Consider the following 6531-nt stretch of genomic DNA (forward strand, 5'->3'; position numbering starts at 1 on the left):
AAAACCGTGAGAAACGTACTAACCGGGAAAGCGTACGATCCGAAGTAACTATAAAGAATTTGACAGGCTCAACTATTCTTGACATCTACGTAATGCGAAGCCTCGCGCGCGACGCCGACGCGCGTCAAGCTGGTGGTGCTCCGGCGGCCCACGACGCGTTTTGTTTTCCTATTGCGTGTTGTTTTAAGAGCTCGACGGGAAACCGAAGCGAAATCGAGCTGGTGGGCGACGCTGGATGCTGCCGAAGCGAAACGTGATGCCCACATCACGCCGCCTGCAGCAGGGAATGGCGGTGCACTTAGATTATCGCCTGCTGAAAGCTTGCAGTGCGCTACCAATGGCACTACGCACCATGTGCTATAAAACAGATAGGTGAAGATCCTGATGGCAATAGGTTCAGCAGCAATAGCTGTGAATGCAGCGTGTGACGACCCGGGCAGAAATTTGCTGGTACCGGAATAAGAAACTACGCGCGCCATTGTTCTCACGTGAGCCATTCTCGATTGCACTCGCCTTGCACCTGTTCTTGTTCACATGGGATCTAGCTGCCGGAAAATGTATACGATCACAGTCTGCAGCAAGGAAGGGTGGCGCATTTCAGTTGTCGCCCATTAAAAACGTACGCTACGCTTCTAACGGCATCGGGTGCTGTGAAACAGATAGGCGAAGATGCTTGTCGCAATAGGATTGGCGAGGATAGCTGTAAATGCCGCATGTGACGACCCCGGAGAAGATTTGCTGGTAACGAAATGAGAAACTGAATGCGCACCAGCGTTTTCACGCGAGACGGGTGGGTGAGTATTTCGGTGAAGATGCTGTGGCGGGCAGCGTCATTGCAATACTGTTCTCGATTTTGCGTGCCTCGCGCATTTTCTTGTTAACATGGTATCTAGCAGCTGGAAAACGTATCATACAATCACACTTTGGCAACGTACTGAACGTTGGTGCCGGAAAATCGTGTTTCTCGGGAACATATGAACCGGTAAAAAATTAGCATAGCTCTATTGGGTCATTGTAACGGGAATGTATTAAGTTTCTACTGTACTCACTTTTATCTCCACACCGGAAATATCAACCGACTTCCCTACCTTCAGACTTCAGGCTCACCAGAGAGAACATTACTGAACATGAAACCTCAGTCCAGGTCAGTGGAGAGAAGGGCAGCTGCCAAGCCAAAAGTCTCTGAGCAGTGCGAAAATAAAGTTTTTATGATGATGATGAGCAGTGCTCTTGTTATGTCTGGGGAATAAGTAATTTGCCTGTCACTCTTTAGGGTCGCAAGTTTATGTGTAGTAGGTACGTAGCAGATTTTAGCTGACAAAGCGTTTTTCCATTTGGACACACACACCTCAATCACTCCGTGTGTTTCCTTGCTTCCCTGCAATATCGCTCGCGTGTAGGAAGTCTCTCCCAGGACTGCAGCCCGGGGTGTCCCATACACCTTCTGTCGCGTGAGCCTGAGATCAACACTTCGAGAGACTGTGAGGTGTGTGCAGTGTTATGCCCCAGCATCTGCAGCATACATTCATCTGCTGTGCCTCTGCTCGGGAACAAGGGCTACTAGAGATGAGATTCCAACAACCACCATCCTATGGACTGACCAAACTGACAAACCTGCCATGGTGGCTCTGTGGCTATTGCATTCTGATGCTGAGCCTAAGGTTGCAGGTTTGATTCCTGCCCACGGTGGCTGCATTCTTGCAGGATTTCGGACTGAGTTTGATGAAGTGGTGTTTTGAATGCCCACTTGGAGCACAGTAAACAAGAGTTTTTTCAATCGGCTCCCATTGGAACATGGCTGCCATGGTTGGAAATCAAGCATACTACCTTGCACTCGGCACCACTTTATTGATATCAGTTTGCGTGATGCGAGGGAAGGGGGGGAATGGAGGGAGAAAGACATGCGTGTCACATGTCGGAGAGGTTATTCTGTCAAGATCCAGAGGGTCTTGACTTATTAACCTTTGTTAGATGGGTTGCGCAACCTTTTTTGGCCTTCCTGGAGGATGCTTCCTTTGCAGACCTGTGACATAAGGAGTCCAATTCCCAGAGAGCATTGCCTGGGTGGGGCAAATGACAATGTCAGCTTGGAGAAAGAAACCGCTGCCTTTGAAAGGGTGTGGCTCTTTTTATGATATGCGGGGAGGAAAAGCAAGATTATAAAATTTAATGCATTAGAGAAAGCAACACGTGCCATGTTTTGCGACCACTTATTCTACAAGCGTCTCGTCCTGCCACAGTATGGGTGCACACCACAGCTATGGCATTTCTTGTAGTACTTCCTTTAGAATGGCAGGTGCAACAGCTTGCCTCTGTGGAAGGGTTCTACTGAGCTTTTCTGTCGCCTCCTGCCACATGCGTGGTCTTAGCCCTTACAGTGTCTTCCTTTCCCAAGAGCACAGACTGACGGATTTTCACTGAGCACATTGCTAATTGTGGGATTAAAACTGTATTTCTCATGCTATAAATGCCACCACAATTAATGTCATAAGGGCTAGACAGTGCTATTGAAAACTTCATATTGCTTGCTTTTTGCAAGACATGACTTAGTTGAGGATAAAGTTGTCATTGGAACAAGAAAAGAAAATGCTTTCAACCACAGTCGCCATTCAGTCTGCTAAGGACTGCCTTAGTGAAACCATTCGCAGCCGCGTTGACATAGTGGAACTAGCCGTACTACCACTCTGCTTAAATTGCCAGAGAATGAGGGAGCGTGATGGTAAAAGCTTTAACTTTGGAGAAGGTGGTACAGGGGAAGAGCCCTTAGTCCAACGCTCCTATGATGTCTTTGGCAATGGCCTTGCCCTGGTGCATAATTGCCCGCCATGCCGCAGGAGTCCCACCATGAAGGGTCATCTCCCACTGCTCCATGGTGAGGGTGGGTATCGGTGAGTAGGAAGAGAAGATGGAGGTGAAACACTCCATCGGGATGTGAAACGTCGTTGGCGAGGCTCCGCACATCGAGCAGGTGTCCGTGTACCGTGTGGGGCAGAGGAGGTCTGGAGTTGTCAAAGGTGTGTGGCCTCGATCTTGTGAAAGATGGTGGGGGTAATGAGTATAGGGTGCGGTTTGTTGTGTAGTGTTGTGTAATGTGTCAGTGTGTCATTGGGAGAGTGTCCCTGTCTGGTGTAGTCGCCTCATCGCATGGGGGAGCTTGGAGCATGAGTTCGCAAACAGCCACATGAGCACCGTCACTGCCTGGCAGTGAGGCATGACAAATTAAGGCATCCAGACTATTACAGTCACGTTCAAACATGGGGCTTCTTCGATTTTCCACTTCTGGCTACCCGCCGGCTGCCAGAGCCAAGAGCGTCTTCGTTTTTCTCCAGTTGCTCCGCCCACCGCGCTACGCCCTTCCGCCGGGCGTTCGTGTTGCTCGGGCTGGGCAGTTCTGGCTACCCGCGGGCTGCCAGAACCTGCCAGGACGATTTTGGTCTGGCTGCTTTCTGGAAGTTCTCTGGCTAGCAGATGACTAAAAGAGGCGATGGGCGCATGCCGCCACCTTTGCGGGGACTTCACAGATTGCAACGCGGGGGCTCGAGGACTTAAATTTACCTCGCCCAGCCAACACGGACTCCCGAGCAGCTGTGGAGCATTCGCATCGGGATTGATAGCCAAAGAAGCAGCCAGGATTCTAAATGGCAAACACCCCTCTGACATTGTTCACCACATAGTCTGGTTCCCAGCTCACATGGGACCAGACGTATTACCGGGTCACCTGAACCCCAATGAGATAGTCCACGACCGTGCGCAAGGTTTCGTATGCCGTGACGGGATGGTGTCTCGGGTGAGTTCGGGAGAGCTCGTCCACAGTGATCCACTAGTTGCTCTTCATGAAATCACCTCTCATTACAGAGGGAATAGGCAGAGTTTTCCTTTCCCCCATCATAAGCTCAACAGGCCACAAGCTAGCATGCTCCGCATGCTCCAGACTGGTACCTACCCCTCTAGGGGCTTTCTGAACATGCTGCACCTGGACATTGATCCACTTTTCCCAGATTGTGGCACTGAATTTAGCTCATTAAACCACATGTTCTGGCAGTGCCCTGTGTCACAGGATTTTAACCGAGAAGAAGACTGGACGAAGGCCATCACAGACCCAAAACAAGACGTCCAGCTCCTGGCTGTCTAGAGGGCCCGTGAACGAGCGGATAGGCATGGCCTCTCTGTTCCGACATGGGACTAGCCAATGGCTGGGTAGGGACCTGCAGGCCCCCACTTAGCTCCTCAGGACCCAAATGAAGTCGTTTGCTGCTGCTGCTGCTGCCCAGCCAACTGTCTATGGTCATCTTCGGATTTCCTTACTTCTAGCATTATCTTTTTAGGTGCTAACGCTCCGTTCCGCATTGCGAAGCGGTGTGACACGAGCAGTGGTGAACCGTTTGAAGCTTTTGTGTGTGAGTGTGTCCGGAAGGCTTCTTCGCGGCGGTGATCAGCGCACCGCGCTCTCATGCGTGCATGTTATCTGCATCGTGTTCCACGCAAGTTGTAGACGCTCATTCACACATTGCGGTACATTTTGGGTTCGTCTTTCTCTGGTGACTTTCCTTTTTACATGTCTCGCGTATGTATATATCACCTTCTGCAGTTAGCGAAAGCTTTGCAAGCTAGCCAGTGTTCTCTCCGTCGTATGCTTTGGTGGCAGCTCGAAACCGTATGTGTTCGCCTGCAGGCAGTTGATCTAAGAATGCACCGATTGCAATCGGTACATTAGACACACGTACGTTGGCTATATTGCTCTCATGATCGCGACCAATGTGTGAATCGTTTCGCTGTCATAGGCGGCGTACATTTTCATGCGCCAGCCGCGTCCCCAGCTTCTTAAATTGAGAAGCAGAATCAGCCACAACAAACTTTCTGAAATCGAAGCCCAAGCAGGTCGGCATGACATTTTATGCGTATGCGACGTACCCGATAACCTGCTTTTTCATGTCTTGTGATGACACAACGCCAACTCATCAACGTCGCCGGTGTGCGAAGTGATCGTTGCGAGCAGGGATCCTCGAGCTATCGCTTTCGAGTATACAATCACTTACGCGCGATTTCGCGTCTTGTCATCCGCCTCGTCGAAGGCCATCTGTTGCGCTGCGCGCAAGGTACGTGAGGTTGGCCCAGTGTGCGTCCTGCGCCGAGTTGCGCGAAATCGCACGAAAGTGATCGTATTCCTGAATGCAACAATATATTTTCAAGCTGGCAACGCATAAATGGGCCGACTACGCCGAGCGCGCGCCGGGCGCTGTAATACTGGCACCTTGTTTACATTTGGCCAGCTGTCCCGGCGTTCGATTTTGCAAACTTCGGGCACGTTCGGTTGGGATCCCAGCCCATGTGACTTCCTATCAGAACCGAAACTAGCTGGCTGCCACTTGGTTACCAGCGAGCTGCCAGAACTCCAAAAATCGAAGAGGCCCCTTGGTAGAAAGGGCTGCAATACTGCATGAAGGCACTAGCATATTATAAATTGGTTTAAATAAATACCATTATTTTGAGTGGTGTACAATCATGGCAGAAAAGTGCACAATCATTGCACTCTACTGGTACTATGGTGGCATACCGGTACTAACACGTGGGCCATAAACTTAATTATTTGGAGGTTAACAAAAACGTTTGAGAGAATGTTTAGCACCCAGCAACAGCAATGTGGATTGAAGGGCAAACAGGGGTAGCCAATATTCTAGCTGTGCGGCCAGTGCGGCCCTTGTAATGCTTAGGGCAGATATCTGCAGGTGTTTCATGATCACGATGATCAGGTATCACGATGTTTCATAATGCTAATCTGCAGGTGGGCTACTACAGTTACAGAATGCATGTCAAGAGAATGGAAGTGTGGTCGATGACGGCAGAAAATTAGATATCATGGGGTGAAACTTGGGAATTCGCACTCTTAGGATGGGGTCAGCTGAAAGGTTTTCGCCTTGCAGTTTACATAAATAGGCTCATTATGAATAGGAACGATGATCAGTTGTCCAATTTTTCGTATGTTAGCGCTGCCGTGCAGTCTTTTAGCCCCTTCTTTCATGGACTCCATGCAGCTCATATTGATCGCGACTGTACGTTATTCAAAAATTATAGTCGTACGGCCATGGTACGGCTCCAAACATTGGAGTTAAAGGACGAGCGCTGCGACCTCTGTCATGGTAGCAGCGCAACTTCAAGTCGTACGGGAATAGAATCGGCCACGTTAAAACCAGCCAGCGTGGTGATGTTGCCGCGTGCACACTGAAAATTAAAACCGAGACCTTGGTTGAAACACTTGGGGGGCGAGGGGACCGCGGTCGTGCGGCCGAACTTTCTCTGGTCGCTGTTTTGCGGTGGCAGATTTCAAGTATTGCAATGCGTGTCACGAGTCACATAGCACCCTGCACAGCGGCAGGGATTTACGGCACTGTATGGCGCTGACATTGCCTTAGAATATTAATAACTGAGAATTTACACGCATATAATTTAGTTAATAGTTAAATTTGTGCCAGTAGTGCGCGCGCACAGCGTGCAGTAACAGCAGGTTCGTCGTGCATTGTGACCGCGCAAGCT

This window comes from Dermacentor variabilis, chromosome 9, assembly GCF_050947875.1.
Source record: "Dermacentor variabilis isolate Ectoservices chromosome 9, ASM5094787v1, whole genome shotgun sequence".
Classification (NCBI taxonomy): domain Eukaryota; kingdom Metazoa; phylum Arthropoda; class Arachnida; order Ixodida; family Ixodidae; genus Dermacentor; species Dermacentor variabilis.